This window comes from Chelonoidis abingdonii, chromosome 3 (assembly GCF_003597395.2).
Source record: "Chelonoidis abingdonii isolate Lonesome George chromosome 3, CheloAbing_2.0, whole genome shotgun sequence".
Taxonomy (NCBI): Eukaryota; Metazoa; Chordata; order Testudines; family Testudinidae; genus Chelonoidis; species Chelonoidis abingdonii.
This window is the reverse complement of record NC_133771.1, coordinates 181,681,850-181,702,738: the sequence shown is the minus strand read 5'-3', so window position 1 is coordinate 181,702,738 and position 20,889 is coordinate 181,681,850. Positions and strand designations below refer to the sequence as shown.

General features: G+C 48.2%; 1 protein-coding gene and 1 long non-coding RNA gene across 2 annotated transcripts in view; both read right to left on the bottom strand.

Moving 5' to 3' along the window:
- PPM1B (protein phosphatase, Mg2+/Mn2+ dependent 1B) overlaps positions 1-8,774 on the bottom strand; it is a 111,903-nt gene extending 103,129 nt beyond the window's left edge. Inside the window, 1 exon segment of the mRNA XM_032774983.2 lies at positions 8,520-8,774. The gene's annotated coding sequence lies outside the window, so the exon portion shown is untranslated.
- The window catches only part of LOC142046610 (uncharacterized), a 404,232-nt gene that overhangs the window by 109,875 nt on the left and 273,468 nt on the right, over positions 1-20,889 (bottom strand). The window lies entirely within an intron of this gene.

The following is a 20,889-nucleotide window of genomic DNA, read 5'->3' as shown; positions in this document are numbered from 1 at the left end:
GAGCAAGGAGGAAGCAACTGGAAACCAATGGGGACATATCAATTAAGTGGGGGAAGAGGCAACTAGAGGCCAGGGTGAGGAAAGAATGGATGAAGACCCTGTAAGGAGTATGGGGAACAAGGACTGGCTAAGCAAGGATACTGGAACTGGCAGCAAAATAGGGGAAACTAGATAGGAAATCTGAACGGATAAGATTAGAATTTGCGTGGGAGAAGGGGATCGGGCTGAGAAGTCTGAGGATCAGAGATTGATTGGTTAGGCAACGAGAATGCAACCAGGATCGAGAGCTAGGAGTGTCCAAGAGAGCAGACTGAGATAGGTTGGAAGGATTGAACCAGGAGGGGTCAAGCTTGAGGGGAATAGGCAGAAAGGTCTGTGGCCAGTACAGTACACTTCCTTTCACAACCCAAGATTCCTGAATCTCTTCGTCTTTCAGCAGATATCTGTGAAACCCACTGGGGCAAAGTGTCCCATGCCCCTCTACTGCTGGTCCACATAAGAGCAATAATAGATTGTTGTCTCCTATCAGTTATTCCATTAGTTCAAGGGGGAAAGGTCAGTGTGGTGGCTGTAAACATTCTAGCCCTGCTGGTGAAACATATGGCTCTCAAAATGATGCCACCTAAGTTCCCACTAAGCTGCATGGCTGTGCAGCAAGCTATAAGGGGCTACAGGGGCCTGGAGATGACAGAGGTAGGGAGTGGGAGGGGACTGGGGAGAAGAGCAAGTTGAGGAACCTAAGGCTGCTGCCGACAGGGGATAGGCACCTCTCCCCCAGAGCTGCTGCCGACGCGGAGAGGGCTGATGGGGGGAGAGGGAGGGAATCCCCTGGCCCCGGGGGAACCCACCCCCCCCCCACAGACAAAGCCCTCATGCCCCTACATCCCAACCCTGTCTCATCTCTCCACACGCAGATCCCCCCTGCTGAGCCCCAACCACTTTCCCCTAGATCCCATGCAGAGTCCCATTGCCCCTGCACCCAGGATCCCCAATGAGCCCCTGTGCATCCGCATCTCCCACTGAGCCACTTGTACCCGGATTGCCCCACACAGAAACCTCTCACACCACACCAGGATCCCCCAACACTAAGCCCCTCCACACTTGGATCCTGCTGGGCTGAGCCTGCCCACCCACACCCAGTGCATCTGGGGCAGGACTCGGGGGTGTTTCTGGACCAGGTCCAGCCCAAGCACTGTGTCAGGGTTGGGTGCAGCCTCACTGTCGAGTCCCTGTACCAGAGGAGGTGGGGGCTTCAGAGTTATCTCCCACCTCAGTGCAGCCAGTGACCTGTGCACCACACTGCCATGCTGGAGCCACATTTATTTATTGACAAATACAATTTGCAGAATTTTAAAATTTGAAATTTTTTTTAGCACAGAATTTTTAATTTTGTTGTGCAGAATGTCCTCAGGAGTAAAAAAAGCAGACACCACAGTTTGTAGCCTTCACATGTGTCAACAGGTTGAGGTCAAGACTATGGGACAGCATAAGATTTACCCCAACCCTCAACATTGTGAAGAATCAACTGCCGTGTCTCTGCTAAGATTTTACCTTGTTAGTGAACACCAGTTAACCTTTTCCCTGCACTTTTTTTCTGGTGAAGACAAAACTACTTAGGCCTCCCAGCCCCCTTATTCCAATACGCATATGCATAGGGTGAATAAAAATGAATGATTTCCCCCCCGCCCAAAAAAAACAAATTAAAATTAAATTTTTTAATTTAAAATATGATTTTTTTTAACAAAGTTTAAAAAATCAATTTAAACTTGATTTTCAAAGTATAGCAACCTATCTTGTAGGCCTAAACTCACTATAACCTATTAAATTCATTCAAAATTCAAAAATAATATAGAGCAGCATGTTTGCTATCAATGTTTTAAAGAGAATCAAATTACTGATGTAGTGGAACTCATTGGCTAAGCACCTGGAATCTGAGTTTGCTAAAGCACTAAACCAGCTTTTGACAGCAGCAGTGTCCTCTACAGGTGCAGAGGGAATTTTTTTCATTTCAGTTTATTTAACTAATATAGTTCAACCACAGTGACTCAAAGTTAAGAAACCAACTGATAACTGGAAAAACAAAAAAAGCTTGTTTTACTCTTATTTATGAATAAAAGCCTGCCTACACTACAATCTTAAGTCAACCTATGTTAGGTCAACTTACAGCCACTGCAGTAGGTACTGAGGAGGCTGATGTCCACATTACCCTCCTTCTGTCAGTGGTATATGTCCTTACCAGGAGCGCTTCCGCCAACTGAAGAGAGGCAGTGTTGGATGCTGAAAGCCAGGGCTCTCAACTCTGCACAGCTCTCTGCCAGGAGCCTAGCTGTCCCATGGGCTTCTCACCTCCCAGATGTCCAACAAGACTGCCAACAGTTGATCCAAGCAATGGAGTGTCTATCGACTACACCAACTACACTAACAAAAGCCCTACACCTCTCATGGAGGCGAAGTTATGGTGGTGAAGTAGGGCACTTAACATTAGCAGTATACCACAAGTACTCCTGTTCTATTGGCAGTGTAGATACTGACAGTTAGGTCAACATAAGCTGCCTTACGTTGACCTAACTCAGTAGTATAGACCAAGCCTATGTGTTTGACAGAATGAGACCTAACAGTTCTAAAATTCTGAAGGACATTGTGACTGGAAACAATCAGTTCAACTCATTACCTACAAATACTTTTTTTGATTAGTAAATAAAATCATTTTAAACACAAAACATGTTTTGATAAACCTATTTTTTCTTGTGTGTCCAGCAAGTTTAAAAATTTCAATGCTGTTTGCAAATTTTTAAATGCAAATATCCATCCAAACAGAACCCATTTTCTAACATACTAAAAAAATAATTAAGAATCTGAATAAATGTACACAAGCTATACGACTAAATAGATATGTAGATGTAGTATAGCCTCTTGGTTAGCAAAAAATATTACATTAAGTGAAAAGGCTATATTCAGTTGCAAATCAACATGTCTTAATGGATTCTCATTGGTTGGAAACCATCTTTCTTTAGGAAAAGTACAAATGCAAAACAAGATGGAAATTAGTGATTTAAATAAAAGCAATTTTAAATCAATCCACCCTGCCATTTAAACCATCCATCCAACACCCAGTCCCATAACACGCACATAGGATTCTGCACCTCTCCTCAGCCCCAATAATACAAATATAGAGGCCTTAAGGTCGCCAACTGTCTAATCATGCAAACCCAAAGACCCTTGCCCCACCCATCCTGCCCCTTCTCTGAGGCCCCACCCCCGCTTACTCCATCCCCCCCTCCCATCACTTGCTCTCCCCCATCCGCATTCATTTTCACCAGGCTGGGGCAGTGGGTTGGGGTGCGGTCTCTGGAAGGGAGTGCAGGAGAGAGTGCAGGCTCTGGGAGGGAGTTTGGGTGTGGGCAGGGGTGCAGGAGAGGGTCAGGGGGTTAGCACATACTTTGGGTGGCTCACAAAAGCAATCTGCACATCCCTCTGGGAGCAGCCCCTAGGCAGGGTATCAGGGGGCCTCCACGCACCACCACTCACAGGCACCGCCCCTGAAGCTCCCATTGGCTGCAGTTCTCAGCCAATGGGAGCTGCAGAGTCAGCACCCAGGGCAGGAGCAGCATGAAGAGACCCCCTGCCTCTACACCCCCTCCAGGGGCCACAGGGATAGTGCCGGCTTCTTCAGGGAGTGGCGCAGAGCCAAGGCAGATAAGGGAACCTGCCTTAAACCTGCTGCTGCACCAGACTTTTAGAGCCTAAAATCTCCTGGTTTGGCTGAAGTAGCCTCTGGGAGATAGAGTGTGATACCAGGAGACTCCTGGTGAAACCAGGAGGGTTGGCAACCTTAACAGGCTGCCAACTATTTCACTTCTTAAATACAATACATATAGGCCTCCCAGCTTCTCATGTCACCCTCATACACATATGTAACCCACTCAATTTCTCCACTCCTTCTCCACCCCCATACACACAGGCCATCACAATACATATACTGTACACATGTGCCTTCCCCTCCCCCAATACACACACAAGCCCCCCCTCAATTTCTCCTCCCCTGATACATACCCCAATCATTCACAAGCTTCTCTCACCCACCCACTTCCCAACCACCACTGCTCCTCCAAAGCTTCTCCTATTCTTCCCTCTCTCTTTTCAACTTGCATAAGCCTTCAGCTTCTCCTGTTCTTACTCCCACTCTATAGACATCACCCCCACTCCCCAAATTCTTCTCACCCACACAGGCATCCCAGCTGCCCCCTTCTATTCTCAATATTTAAACAGGTCTCCTTTCTCCCCTCCCCAGGACAACACAGACCTCCCTTACAGGCCTAACCTGCCAGCATCACCCTGAAAAAACACTCATCTCTCCCAGATCCTCTCCTTGTCCCCAAGACACACTGACCTACCAACCAACTCCTCTAATCACCCAGTACACAGGCAGACTAGCCTGCCTGCCACCACAAACATCAATCCACCAGAAGACGACCCACTCACTTAGCTGCAACCTGACCACCTTCCTGCTTCCTCCCCAAAAAGCGCGCACACAGGTCCATACCACCACCTCTTGCCGCCCACAGAATACATACCTTGCTTTCCCGCTGCCTAGCCATCTAACCCCAGAAATAAAGACACATGCCTGCCTGCCTTCCTGCTACCTCTGGCCCCCCCAATACACACAAAGACCTGACTCACAACCTGCCCAGTACGAACAGACCTGCCTGCCTACCTACTAGTACTTCCCCCCGCCTCTCCCCCCAAACAACTCTTCCTCCCATGGAATAGTTACACAGGCCTGTCACTTCGCACACCTCAATTCACACAAAGGCCTGCCTGCCACCATTCCACCCCCATATACACACAAGCCTGCCTGCCACCTTCCTTTCCCTCACCTCATACAACAGAAGCCTGCCTATAGGGTGGATTAATTTAAGTCACTGATTTAAACCATTATGTAAATCACCCGAAATTTTAATCAACCTTTTCATTTGTACTTCAGTAATCTTCTAAAGAAAGGTGTATTCTCATTAGTTGACATAACCTTTAATACATGTTGATTTACAACTAAATAGAGCCTTTACACTAGATTTGGTACATCTTTTTGCTACCTAGAATAATGCACTAGAACTATACACATTTACTTAAGCAATCACCTAGCTAATATTTTCAGATTCTTATTAATTGTACACTTTTAGTATGCTAGAAAACTGTGAATGATATACTGCTTATTGACTAAATAATTAACAGTCTGCCCATGTAAGCTGCATTAGGATGGCAAGCAGAATTTAAATACAGCATTTAAATACAGCACATAAAATTGTAGTGTATTAAGGGCTTGTTTTGTTTAGCATGCATACATGACCTACTCTGCCATATTTATAAAGCTTAACTTCAAAAGTTAAAATTGTTTACCCATGATTCTCTTTTTATATAGAAAAAACCTTAAGTTTTTTTATATAAGCTCATGGATTCAGCATATTTAGTTCATTTAAATGTTTTAAGAGATTGTAAAATTCAGGCCTTAACATTTTGTATTAATTCAGGTTTTATTTTAAAGAGGTTTGCTTTTAAAAAGTAAAAACAATGAAATTAAAAACAAAAATAATCCAATTTAAATAAGAACTTTGATTTTTTTTCTGCCTGTCTGCCGCTTTACTCCTCTCTCCAATGTCTGTGAGCCCCCTGCTCCCACCATGCATTTGCAGGTATGCCTGCCAATCTCCCTGCCACCTCACCCCCATACACTCACAGGCATTCCTATATGCCAGACACTTTCCTCCACCCCCAAAACACTCAGAAGTCAGCCTGCCTACCAACCAGGCAGTCACCCCAGAAGCTTTTGGTAGCACAGTGGGCAGGGTAAACACCTTGGTTCAATTCTTTCCTGGGCTGTATGAGAAGCTATCTGAACCAGGAAGTCACTTTCACTGCCTATAAACAGACATGCCTGCCTGCTGCCTTCCCCTTAACCCCCACCCATACACACAAAGACCAGCCAGCCTGCCTGACATTTTTCCCCTAACCCCAGTATACACAGACCCTTACTCCTACCTTCCCACTCCCACTACATACACAGGCTGACAGGTGTGCCACTTTCCCCCTATCCACACCCCAGTACACTTACAGGCCTAACCTGCCAGCCTCCCCTCCCAACAAACATTCAGGCCTTCCTATCACATCCCCCTTCTTCCTCCCACACATACACACAGGCTCTGACTGACTGCTACCACCCCCAAAACACACACAGGCTCTGTCTGCCTACCAACATCACTCCCCCAAATACACACATGCACAGATCCCACCTGCTGGTCACCCCCACCATGCTTACACATGCACAGGTGCTGCCAGCATCACCTGAAATGCAAGGACACATACAGACCCTGCCTGTAGCCACTGCCATGCCACCAAAACAGGTGCACATGTACAGGGTCCACCTCTCACTGCAGCCCCACATCCAAAATGCATGCATGGCCCTTCCCGCTCCCCCACTCCGAGATGCACTGGCCCCATCTCCCACTGCCCCCCCCAACACACACGCCACATTCCCCCCCCAAATGTGCACACGCACACAGCCCCACAGGCTTCACCTCCCCCCCAAACAAGAAAATGCATGCACCGACTACGCCTATATTTCCCCCACCACTCCAATGTGCACATGCAATGCCTGCTCCTGCTGTCCGCAAATGCGCACATACACACTTGCCTGTACTAGGCCTCCTGCCTGCCACCCTACCCCACCACAGTACAGGAACACGCAGGCCCTCCCACCTGCCATCCTACACATCCCTGCAGTACAGGCACACGCAGGCCTTCCCGCTGCCCACCCATGCCGTCAAAAATGCACTGACACAGGTCCTGTCCAACCCCCCACCCCCGTCTCCCTCCCAAAAAACAGAGGAACAGGCCCCAGCTGCCTTCCCGAAAAAACACACACATACCAACACACAAGTGCTCCCACCTTCTCCCCAGAACACCCAAAGGCTCTGCCTGCCACCTTCCCCACTACCTCCCCAGTACACAGACATACCCACACAGGCCACTTCCCCCCAGTCTCCAAGCACATGCACAAACAGCTCCACCTACTCCCTGACCCTCCTGTATGCCACCCTACCCACCCCCAAGCACAACCGCATGCAGGCCCACCCACTTGCCGCCCTACCCACACCGACATGCAGGTCCTTCTGCCCCACCCCAGTACAGGCACAGTCTGGCCTTCCTGCCTGCCACCCTACCCACCGCCCCCTCCCCAGTACAGATGCAGGCGGACCCTCCTGCCTACCACTATCCCCCCAGTAGAGGCTCAGGCAGGCCCTGATGCCCCTCCCCCACCCTCCACCCCCCAATTACAGGCACAGACAAGCCCTCCTGCCCCCCTCACCCCCAGTATAGGTGCAGACAAGCTCTTCCTGTCCTCACTGCCTCTCCCCAACCGGCAGGCAGCCATCTCCCAATCACTTCCTATTTCCCCTCAGCCCCAAAGAAACTGGCAGGCGGCTCTGCCCACCTGCTGACTCCCTGACTACAGGGGCAGGTGGCCCTACCCCCATATCCCCCCACTTAATACAAGGCACAGGCGACTCTCCCCTCACTTTGACCACCCCCCAGCCCCGAGGCACAACGGACAGATCGGGCTCCTGTCCACAGCCTTACCCATCTCCATACTGGTCACGCGCCGGCCTCTGCCATCCGCCCCCCCCAGCCCAGATACAGGCCGGCAGCCACGTTAGTGCCAACTCCACCCTCCCCAAGTACAGGCAACACACAACCCCTCCACATTATTCCTCTCCCATTCCACTGCGTGTACCATGCCTTGGCAGCCACCCCCCCCCATCAAACACACTACCCCAATACAGGAACACAGACCCACCTGCCACCCTACCCATCCCCCACGATACACAGACCCCCTTCTACCTCACATACACGTGTGCGTATGGAAACACCTCACCTGTCCCGATACTCTCGCCCAATACAGGCTTGCACGCATGCCCCCCACCCTTCCAGCGCACGCACGTGCAGGCCCTACTTGCCATCCCCCCATCTCCCCAGTACACACACGTGCGTGCACAGGCCCCGCCTGCCCCCTTCCCCACCCCCCAAAACACACACACATCCTGTCCCCTTCTGCGTACCCCTCCCACAAAGCACAAACCCCGCCTTCTGCCTTACCCCTTGCAGTACATGCGCGCACAGGCCCCGCCGGCCCGCTCCCCATAGTCCCCCCCAATACACACTCACAGACCTGGCCTGCCCCCTTCCTCTTTCCCCTCCCACAACACAAACACAGGCCCCGCCTGCCGCCTCCCCCCTTCACATACAGGCCCCGCCTGCCCTTTACCACCCCCTGTACACGCGAGCTCAGCTCCACCTGCCCGTCCCCCCCCCATACGTACAGGCCCCCCCTGCCCATCCCCTTCCCCCTACACGCGCACAGGCCCCGCCTGCCCCCCTACGCGCGCAGACAGACGACTCCCGGCGCTGCGGAGAGGCCTCCCGCGCGGCGATGCCCCCTAGCCGAGTCGGGCCCTGGCCTGTACCTGGCCGCGGGCAGAGTCTGTGCCCCGGTGTCCGAGGGCCGGGCTGGGGCTCACGCTGCGGGCGCTCCTGGTTGGCCTCCCCCCGCCGCAACAGCCGCCCGCTCGCGTAGTCCGAACACAACCAGGAGCACCGACATGTTGGGAACCCCTCTCCCAGCGCCCAATGCTGGGCCCTCCCCCTCCCGCCGCCCACGTCAGCAGCCAAAAGGCGGGGGTGGGGGATGAAATGATCCGCCCCCAACAGCCCGGCCTCGGAACCCAGCCTAGGCAGCTCAAGTCTATTGGCTAGCATGTCAGTCATTCAGTTAGTCCCGCCTCTTCCTGACTCCCATTGGCCAACAAACTAGTCCGCTGCACGTATGCTAAGCGGCATTGGTTAACCCCTTTGCCACTCATCAGTTGCCCCGTCTTCATTCCGCCCGCTCAGATGGGCAATTGGTGGATACTCTAGCCTATTACTGAAAGGTATTGGCCGCGGCTGCCGTCAATCAAGTGCCTCTCCTGTTGTCCTCCTTACTTTTCCGCACCCTTTTTACCGGCGCACGGCAGCCTGGGCACGATTGACGGGAGTCGCTGTCAGTTAAACCCACCGCCCCTCCCCACGCAGCCTTCTTTCCCGAACACCAACCTCCTTTCACACAGCACGTTGGTCGCCCACACTCCATAGGCTTATGAAGCTGTCAGTCCAATTACGTCCTATCTCCCTTCCAGACATCACAGCGGCCTTGCTAATGGGCGGGTACGTACGTAGCTGTAATAGCCCCGGTCTCATTGGACTGCATGCCTGTCAATCACTCCTCCGAAGGGAAGAAGCGAAGGAGACGGCAAGAGCGAAGTCGGCTTTGAAAAAGCAAGCAAGCGTTCCCCCAACCTCAGGCCACTCTGCCCTGTGATTGGCTGCGCGGGGGGTGCAGAGGATGCCCTCCCCAGCTGCAAGCGGGCAGGAAGGTCGGAGAGGTGATGACAAATGCCCGTATGTGCTCTCCCATTACATCACCGCCAGCCAATCAGCGAGCGAGGGGTTCAGCCGCCCACGGCGGGGGAGGAGGGAACGCGTTTTGGTGCTTCGCACCTCGGCGGCGGCAGGATGCAGCCGGGAGCACAAGCGGGGAAGGCCAGGACATAAGAAAGAAGGAGGCTGCGGTCGCTGCGCCCTTGCGCCCCTCTTGCGGTGCAGCCTAGTGGCTCATTGACCTGCACCCTGGCCGGCAGTGCAGGGCTGGGCCCTGCCCCTGTCCACGATCTCTGGGTCCCGCGCACCAGGCCTGGCTGCAGCCCTAACCCAGGGCTTTTCAAAAGCAAAAGTGAGGAAGCGGACATGGGAGATACTTGAATGACAGCAGCTGCAACCAGTGGCTTTCAGTAATGGCATTATGGGAGCATGCTCACCCAGTGCCTTAGCACGCCAATGAGCCATCCTTTTAGACAATGTTTTAATTCTGCAGCTAGTCTTGAGCCAAAGCAACTGTTAATTGAACTCTCTCCTTTCAAATACAAAGTTACCTCCTAAATATCTTTGGTAACAGCATGCACTCAGCATAGTGTCCTGAGGCAGCTGCCCCTCAGACACTCATTCTTTCCATAATCCTCCTGGTAAGTGGCTCTAGGCTACCAGAAGGTTATGTTGTATTTAGGTCTCTTCTATAGACGATCCTGTTGATGCTAGAATATTTTTTTAACATCTGTAGTGTTGTAGTCTTGTAGGACTATTGTTGCCTATAATTTGATATTAGCCCCATTTATCCATTTTAATCAGAAAAGGAAAACAAGGTACATTCTTCTTTCTCCCACCCCACATGATGTTCTTCTCTACATAAATGGTGAAATCCAGGTCCCACTGAAATCAGTGACAAAACTTCCCTTGGCTTCAGCTGAAGAAAAGTTGACCCATGTGTATCACTATATGCACTAAACATTTGTCAATCACAGAACTCATGATCATGGGCACAGAAGTCAGTTTACATGGCATTTTCCTTTTGTTCGGATCTAAAGGAGTGTGGCTGCAATGGCAAAAGTTCATGAACTGCCTCTGGAAAAGGCTTTAATTTTTCATTGTGGGAGTAGGCTATTCTCTAATAGTCTATTTATGTATGTGCTTGTAAAAAAAGTGGACTCACCGCTGGAGTGCTTCCTGGTGGCTGCGTGTGGAGTAGCAGCTACCCCCTCCCTCACATATGGCACCACATGATCACAGCCACTTTGGTTGTCTTGTGGTCCACCTCTTCCTCTGACTTGGCCTGTGGCCTGGTCACATTTTAAGACAACCCCATCTGGGGTATTAAAGTCTAAAAGTAAAGGAATAGTATGAACTTTAGCAACAACCAAATGACAGATGAAATTCTGTGTTGATAAATGCCAAGTGATACACGTTGGAAAACATAAACCCAACTGCACATACAAAATGGCAGGGTCTCACTTAACTCTTATCGCTCAAGAAAGACATCTTGAACTCACTAGATAGTTTTCCGAAAACATCTTCTTCAATGTGCAGTGGCAGTCAGAAAAGCTAAAAGTATGTTAGGAACCATTAGAAAAAAGGATAGATAAGATGGCCGAAAATATCATAATGCCACTATATCAGTCCATGGTGTGCTCACACCTTGAATACTGAATGTAGTTCTGGTTGCCCCATATCAAATAATATATATTAAAAATGGTACAAGGAAGGGCAACAGAAATGATTAGAGGTATGTAACAGCTTCCAGATGAAGGGATATTAAAAAAACTGGGACTTTTCAGCTTGGAAAAGAGACAATAAGGGGGGATATGTTAAAGGCAGTGGTGAGCTGGAGCTGGTTCGCACTGGTTCGCAAGAACCAGTTAAATTTAGAAGCCGGTGTAGAACCGGTTGGTAAAGGGGTGACCTGGCTTCCCCAGGGGGGCATTTTAAAGGGCCTGAGGCTCCCAACAGGAACTGGAGCCCCAGGCCCTTTAAATTGCTACCAGAGCCCCACAGCTGGAGCCCTGGGGTAGGGCTGCGGGGTTCTGGGGGCTATTTAAAAAGTCCAGGGCTCCCACTGCTTCTACCGCCCCGGCCCTTTAAATAGCCACCAGAGCCCCACTACTACTCCAGGGCTCTGGCAGCAATTTAAAGTATTGGAGCGGTAGAAGCAGGCGAGCCACGGGCCCTTTAAATAGCCCCCAGAACCTTGGGATAGCGGGGAACTCCAGGGGCTATTTAAAGGACTGGGGCTCCAGCTGCCTCTGCCGCCCTCATCCTTTAAATAGCTACCAGAGCCCCGCTGCTTCCCCAGGGCTCCAGCAGCTATTTAAAGGGCCAGGGTGGCAGAAGCAGGGGAGCTGTGGGCCCTTTAAATAGCCCCCAGAGCCCAGGGTTAGATGAGGGCTCCAGAGGCTATTTAAAGGGCCGGGACTCCAGCTGCCTCTGCTGCCCCAGTCCTTTAAATAGCCACGGGAGCCTTACCACTTCCCCAGGGCTCTGGTGGCTATTTAAAGACCGGGGTGATAGAAGCAGGGGAACTGCAAGCCCTTTAAATAGCCCCCGGAGCCCCGAGCTGCTTCTGCTACCCTGGTGGGGGAGGGGAGAGGGAGGAGAAACTTGCAGGTTCTGAGGGGGGCAGTTGGGGGCAGGACATGGGTTGGGTTCGGATGGGTGTGGAGGGAGACAGGCATGTGGGGCTTGTACTCTTACTCACCGCACAGTTCCCTACCGGGTCTTTGGTGGCACTTCAGCAGTGGGGTGGGGGTCTTCACTCGTTCCGGGTGAAGGACCTGCCGCCGAAATGCCGACGCTGAAATGCCACTGAGGACCTGATAGGGAACCGATTCTTAAGATTTTGGGAGCTCATCACTGGTTAAAGGTCTATAAAATCATGAATGGTGTGAAGAAACTTAATAAGGAGATGCTATTTACCCCTTCACATAACACAAGAAGGAAGGGACACCCAGTAAAATTAATATGCAGCAGATTTAAAACAAACATAAGGAAGTACTTCTTCACACATTACCCAATAAAAGATATATTGTCTCTTGTCACCTTGTCTGTCTAAAATCTTGGGACCAACATGGTTACAATTACACTGCATACAACAATAGAAAAGATCTTATTTAGCCATCTGAAATGAAATCTCCACAACGTGAAAAAAAAAGGAAGCAAAACTTAACAGCTACATCCACACCTAGGGAAATGCAAAAAACAAAACAACATCCCCAGTGGTGTCACAATTTATAATCCTCTGACCACTACATACAACTCCAGATATGTTGAACAGCTCTGCACAGGGCCGGCGCTTCCATTTAGGTGGCCTAGGCAATTGCCTAGGGCGCCAGGATTATTGGTGGGCGGCAGGCGGCTCCGGTGGAGCTGCCGCAGTCGTGCCTGCGGAGGGTCCGCTGGTCCGTGACTCCGGTGGAGCTGCCGCAGTCGTGCCTGCGGATGGTCAGCTGCTCCCACAGCTCCGGTGGACCTCCCGCAGGCACCACTGTGGCAGCTCCACCAGAGCCGCGGATCAGCGGACCCTCCGCAGGCATGACTGCGGCAGCTCCACTGGAGCCGCGGGACCAGGGCACGGGGCGGCAAAATTGCCGTGCGCCTAGGGTGCTAAAACCCCTAGCACCGGTCCTGGCTCTGCAGATGGACTTCAGAGAAACTGAGGAATCACTGCACCTCACCCACCCCAGAAGGGACCACCTCAAACAAGAAATCATCACATGCTGTTATACGCTGGAGGGAAAAAATGGGAAAGTTAGCTGGAAATCATGCAAGAAATTAAAAACAACATGATGACAGCCATCCAACTATAAAAAAAATCCTTGACAGCCATCCAACATGAAAACAAAAAGTAGAACCAACGACAACTACTCGACAACCCATAGAACCCCACCTAAAGGAGAAACCAGGGTACCAGTACTCACCACATGGGCACTATATGACACCCAAACATCATCAACTTAATTAAGACTACCTCTCTCTGGAGTTGAATTATCTGTACTCTCTAAGGAACTGAACTGACTCACTACAGAACCTGATGCCTGCTAAAATGTAGAAAACTTGAAGAATTCTTTCTCTGTCACTGCCTCAAAGAATTCTTTCACAACAATGATAAATAATACCACTCACAATACCACATCCACACCAACAATTGTAAGGAAAAAAGAATCATCTGACTGGACACCACAGAACGGATGAAATCACACTCTTGATCATTAGCTTGATTGCTAAAGGGGGGAAATTGACTGTGAAATCCTTAACAAACATCACATTCACCGTAATCTCTCCAATGCCAAGAGGACAGCCATATGGTCCTTGAAATCTAACCACCAGATAGTGATCAAACCAGTAGACAAAGGGGGTGCCATTTTAGTCCTCAACCATGATGACTATGGTTAAGGAGGCCAATTGACAATGCTCTGACACCACCTACTATAAAGAACTCAAAGAAGATCCCACATCAGAATTTACCCACAAACTTAAAGATATCATCAAATCCTTTCCCAAACAAATCCAAGAGAAACTCTACAAACTTATCCTCCACATGGACCTTCGACATGCTTCCCAAGATACATAAACAAGGGAACCCAGGCAGATGCATCATTTCTGGCTATGACACTCTTACTGAAGGAATATCAGGACCAGTGTTCCCTCTAATTTTCCCCACCCATGTGTAGAATGAATTTTGTTATGCGCAACAACATGGATGTGATGTTTGACACATTACTTCCATATTGGTGCACATAACAAAATTTATGTGGTGGGGTGGGACTGAGGGGTTCGTAGTGTAGGAGGGGCATCAGGGCTGGGGCAGAATGTTGGGGTGCAGGGGGGTGAGGGCTCTGGCTGAGAATGCAGGTTCTGTGGTGGGGCTGGGGATAAGGGGGTCAGGGCTGGGGCAGAGTTGGGGTCGGGGTAAGGGATCTGGCTGGGGGTGCAGGCTCTGGAGTGGGGCTGGGGATGAGAGATTTGGGATGCAGTGGGGCTCTCCCCCAGCTCTTTCTCCCTGCAGCAGCACCTGGGCTGAGGGGAAGGGGCACCAGTCCCCTGGCCATGGCAGGTCCGGGCCTAGGCTGTGGGGGGACCAGCTGGGGAGTGGCTGGGGGAGAGGTGCCTGTCCCCCAGCTGCAGCAGGGCGAGGCTGGGTCAGGGGCGGGGGGACTCCTGTCTCCCATCTGTGGCAGGTCGGGGGCTGGGGAGGGTGGGTGCTGTTGTAGGTCTAGGGCTTGGGTAGAGGCATCTCTCCCCACCATAGCCCTGAATGCCTGCACAGGGCTTAATAGGCAGCTGCACAGCTTAGAGGGAACTTTGATCAGGACTCATAGAAACTATCTTCAAACCACACACCGCACAAAGGGCCAGCTTCCTCCAGGACCACAACTGACTTCCTCCACAAACTCCACAACATTAACAACCTCCCTCAGAACATCATCCTTGCCATGCATGTCACTTCCCTATACACTAACATCCCTCACAATGATGGCATAGTTGCCTGCCTCAAATATTTACAAAACAATAGACAACCTTCAGATATCCAGCCCAAACTCATTGCCAAACTCATCCATTTAATCTTCACCCATAACAATTTTACACTGAACTAGAACTATTGTATCCAAACAATGGAAACAGCCATGGGTACTAGGATGGCTTCCCAATATGCCACCCTCTTCATGGGCCACCACAAAGAATTTCTGGACAAATGCACCACAAAACCAATGATATACCTGAGATACATAAATGATATTTTCATCCTCTGGATGGACAGCTCATAGATTTCCACCACAACTTCAATAACCACCACCTGTCCATCAAACTCTCTCTGAAACATTCCTACACTAACATCAATTTCCTGGACACCACAATCAGCTTCAACAATAAAACCCTATAGACAACCAGATACAAGAAACTCATAGATCACCACACCTACCTTCATAGAACCAGACTCCAAACACAACAAGAAATCTGCTGTCTACAGCCAGACACTCAGATATTGCATAAGCAAGGAGAAAGTCTGGGATATACACCTTAACACTCTTAAAACTGCTTTAATCAAACAAGGACACTCCACCAGAGAAGCAGATCACATCATGGAATGGGTCACCTAAATACCCTGAGAGAACCTGCTTCAATACAGAAATAAACCCCCTTTCAACTACTACCGCACACGGGAACTCATACAGGGTATTATTAAACAACTATAACGCATCCTTGATGAGGATCCCATCCTGAAAGTAATCTTTCTTGAACCCTCACTTCTGGACTTCAAACAACTCCCACTCCCCCAACCTTTCCAAGCTCATTAGAAGCAAGCTCTTCATGGACCAGGACACACCAACTCAAAGCAGCACCAGACCCTGCCAGAACAACAGATGTAAACCTGCAGACTCCACTGCTCCAGGGATCAACACTCCTCGCAACACACCTTTCAAGGTCCATGGGTCCTACACAACATGTAGTATACCTCATCCAGTGCACTAAATGCCCCAATAACAACTATGTGGGTGAAACCAGATAATCACTACGCTCTCAAATAAACTCACACAGGAAAATGATAAAACACCAAAACACTCTATCACTTGTGGATGAACACTTTTCACAAAGAGATCACTCTATGTCTGACCCACCTATCAGTCATCCTCAAATGAAACCTGCCCAACACTTACAAAAGACCAGCTTGTGAGCTTAAATTCATAACTCTGCTAGACACTAAAAATCATGGACTGAACAGAAACACTAGATTATGGCCTATTACAACAATCTGTAACCCACTACCCCCCTCTTTTTGTCCTATGACTGCACAGGTATTAACGGGGCTCTTCTACCTTGAATGTTACTTAGAATATGTGTTAGCTATTTATGCTAAACAATCTGTTCCACCTTGCATTTAGCTGTGATGCTCACAGTGCCTTTCCCAGATGTAAAGAAGAGCTCTGTGTGGCTCAAAAGCTTGTCTCACGAGCAAAAGCTGGTCCAATAAAAGATATAACAGCCATCTGATTTAGCCAGGGTGGCATTTTTTTTTGGTCCTCTAACTATTTTTTTTTTAGCCTCTATTATGGTGTTTTTAAAAAGTTTCCATACAGTTTGCAGGCATTTCACTCTTATGACTGTTCCTTTTCATTTCTGTTTAACTAGCTTCCTCATTTTTCAGTAGTTTCCCTTTTTGAAGTTAAATGCTACTGTGGTGTTGCTTCATCATTGCCTGTATAGCGCTGTGGAGGGTTTGTTGTTAATCCAGCCTCCCCTAGGGACTGGAGGACAGCCACTACCTGCTTCAAGTGGGCCTCCCAATTCAGCTATAAATATCAATATAGAGTGGAGCGTAATCACCATGGGGTTGAATGACCCTATCCATCAGCCACTGAAAAGTCACCAGGGTGCCACTGAAGCCAGATCACATGGCTTGGAACTGATATAGTTCATGAGGGGTTCCAAAGGCTGTCTTTTCCCCTAGATTCAGGAGTGAGAGGGATTTATCAATACCGCTTCATAAAATCCAAGGTGATAACATACCAGGCCTTGTCAAACCAATTCAGTAATTTGTCTACTGGGAGTGTGAGATATGTATCAAATTTTGAAATAGTGTTGATTTTCTCTAAGTCTATAGAGAAGCAGCTTGTACCATCCAGTTTGGGCACTGCAACAGTTGGACTTCTCTAGTAACTGTGATACTCTTCAGTTGCTCCAAGCTCTAGCATGGCCTGGAGCTCTTGCTTTATGATTAAGGCTATGATTATGTCATGGAAGTCATGAATTCCGTGACTTCCAGCAACTTCCGTGACAATTACTTCCCAGGAGCTGTCAGCCAGTGGGGCCCCATAGCTATCAGCCGCTGCCGGCAGCAGCCCTTCCCACAACTGTTAGCCACTGGGCAGCAGGCGGAAGCAGGAGCTCCCAACCACTGCCCTCTTCCCAGAGCTCCCAGCCATGGTGGGCAGTGGGGGGAGGACTCCGCAGCTGCCCAGCCACAGCAGGTAGGGGGGACCCACTCCCTGCTGCCCAGCCACTGTGCGGGGAAGCCTGGAGTTCCCACTCACTGCAGCAGCAGCAGGGGATTCCAGAGCCCCAGAAGTGGTGAGTGCTGAACCCTCCTTCCTCCCAATTTTGTCAGGGATATTTTCAGTGAAAGTCAGGGACAGGTCACAGGCTTTCGTGAATTTTTGTTTATTGCCCATGACCTGTCCATGACTTTTACTAAAAATATCAGTGACAATATCTTAGTTTTATTTATGGTCTCCTTTAAGAGGTTGAGGCAGTTTCCTGATTCGTTGTCCTGGTGCCATCTGCATATGATGGGCTAAAAAGACTGTAGAATGTAACTGCCAGTTGTCGTGCTTGGGTCTTCTGGCATCAGATTCTCCCCAACACATATGGCCTTGATAGTCCAAGTGTTGTGTATCTGAGAGCCCTGTTCTGGCTCCGAAGCATAAGGGGCTATAAATAATCCCTTCTGAGCTTTCCATGGTAGATCCATTTAGTCTTTCTTTTATCAGGCTTTCTAGTTACTGATCCTATCTGCTGTATAACTTCATAGGGGCCCCGTCATCTAGGATGACCAGATGTCCCGATTTTATAAAGATCATCCCAATTTTTGGGACCTTTTCTTGTATAGGCTCCTATTACCCCCTACCCCCTTTCCCAATTTTTCACACTTGCTCTCTGGTCACCCTACTGTCATTGGGCCAACAGTGTTGACTCTGTGTTAGAGAGCAAAAGGAGCATCTGTTCACCAGGTTTGAACATTCTGATATGAGGTCCTTTATTGTATGCACTCCAGTGCTTAGTTTGTAATGAAAAAGGGTAAGCATTCAAGAAATTACATGCTGGGGCTCAAGAATGTTTTTTACTTTCATAACTGATGCAGCAAGCCCAGAGGTGCCAGGACTATGAACGTCCAAGCCTAGACATGCCAGGGCTCAGCCCTGGCGCAAATTAAGCACTGACACACTCTCTTGAGATTCAAAAAGTTCTCCCTTGCAAAGGAACTTAGACCTTCAAGCTTCTTGCAAAGTTTAAGTACATAATGGACAACATTTTCAGCTTGAGAATCCTGTTCCTCCCACATCTCCCTCATCAAGCCCAAAATCCTTTGAAGTTGCCTCCCATAAGAATTCAAAAGAGAACCCTGTAGATGGCTTGGCACCTTTCATGTTGCAAACAGGAGGAGAGTGAAGGACTGGTCCACAGGACGAAGATATGTGGTGATGAACTTCTTTAGCATGTTCTTCAATATCCGATTAAAACATTCCACTAACCCATCCATCCAGTGGTGGTAAAGAGAAGTTCTGAGTCTTAATTTTTATTCTTTTATACACTTATTGCATAACCTTCAATATAAAGCTGGTTCCCTGGTCAGTCAAAATCTCCCAGGGCAGTGCTACCCTGGCAAAGACCTCCATTAACCCCCATCCTTGCCTGCATGCAGCTTGTATGCCCCCATCACAGCCCTAGTTTTATTTTTCCAATCTCCCCTCATACGACTAAAGTAAGATACTTTCTAACAGACCTAGTGAGTCCTTTTCTGCTTTCACTTAGGCTGCATCTGGTAGTCTTTTAAATACAATTCATATATTTTTCAATTGATGGCACATCTGGCTGAAAAATGCTGTGTCTTTTGTGTGGGCCACTATAAAAATCATTCAGTTCTGATCATTCTTGAACCATACTTTGAATTGTGGCAAACAGAAACACGAGGACGGGGTGGGGAGGGGGAAGGTGGCTATCTGATTTTGACATCATTTAAGCTAATGGGACTATCTCTCATTGGTTTCAGTAGAAGCAGAATCAGGCAGATTGTCTGCAAAACAGAGACATGATAAAACTCAGATTCCACTTTACTCCATGGTTGCCATGGGGTAATGACTATTCTCAATATGAGTGAGGCACACTTAGCTGCTACTGCATCTTCCATTTATCTCCTTCTAGCATGCATTCTTTCTACAGTGAATATTACACCAACACAGCCATAAAAAGCCAGGAAATCACTAGCTGAATTTTAAACCACCTCTAGAAATCTACAACCATGATTTTTTTTCTGCCCAGATCAACCACCACAAGGCTCTTTCCTTCATCTGCATACAAAACATGAAACCTTAACTCCAGCCATAAACATCAGCTTTTGAAAAAGACAGAAAAAAATCATACTTCCCCATTACATCACCTGAGTAGCGCTAGAAACATTGCAGACAGTAACTTCCCAAAATGATAAACACTACAAATGCTTTCCACTTTCTAATAAAAAGTTTTCTTCTTTATCATCTAACATAACTTACTTAAACATAACCATCATCTAAAAAGCTACACCGAGCCCATGAACTAACCCAACCCAACATCACTTCAACATTCCAAACAATTAGAAAATATAAATATCTAGCCACTCCACAGGGCTTAGAACTAAAATTTGCACAAGAGGCATGTGTGGCAAGAGGCATTTGTCATTGTGGTGGCAATGGAAGTGGATGAGTGATAAGAAGGTGAAATAATGGCAGGATGTTGCAAGGGGGCAGCTAAGAACTTTTTTTTTTTATTTTTATTTTTTTTGGTGGTTGGGCTATTCACTTAAGAGGTTTTCAATTAATTTTGTTTTAAAGAAAACATATATATATATATATATATATATATATCAGTCTGTATATACATATACATGCACAAACTTAAGTACAAACAATATCCAGACTCCTTTTCCGGTCAGGAAAGTAAAACAGAATAATTAAGCAAAAATGAAAGCAAATTCCTAAATGACCTATACAAATGCTACTGAATAGAAGATTTGAAATAGACTCTACAGGACAAAGTTGTAAATACAAAGTCAGTGGGTTATTTACAATAAACTTCTATTTGATGCTGCTCTAAAAAGGATGAAAGGATGTTCTTATTAAATGGATTTTTCTAAGTCCTCATTTTTTATGTTCTTTTGTTATTGTGAGAATAGATTTGTCTCTTCAGTGATAGCTGTTGATGGATCTCCTCAGGAATTAAATCTGCTTCATGCTCAAGTCAACGAGCTGTGAAATAGGTCTTGACAAAATAACATCAGTAACTTCAGCAAGATACTGAAGCTGACAGTACTTTTACATTATCATCTCACCTTTTACCTTTGGTTTCTGAGCTCTGAAAATGTCAGCTGTTCACTTGAAATGTGTGTCTGCCTAATGTGTGTCAAATGGACTCCATCCTAGTTTCATCACAAGAAGCAGATGCTCCAGTTTCACAGAACAGCATTTTATAGTCACTGAAAAGTAACATTCTTGATAGAAAAATAATCAAAGATTTTTTCTCCAAAGAAAACAAGCTGCTTAGTCTTTCCTATGCTCCTTCCCACAACCTGCTAAGTAATATCCACCTAATAACCCATTTATTGAACAAATAGCATTAATAAAATTCCTCACCCTTCTGCTGGGCAGTCCCCTCTTGATACAC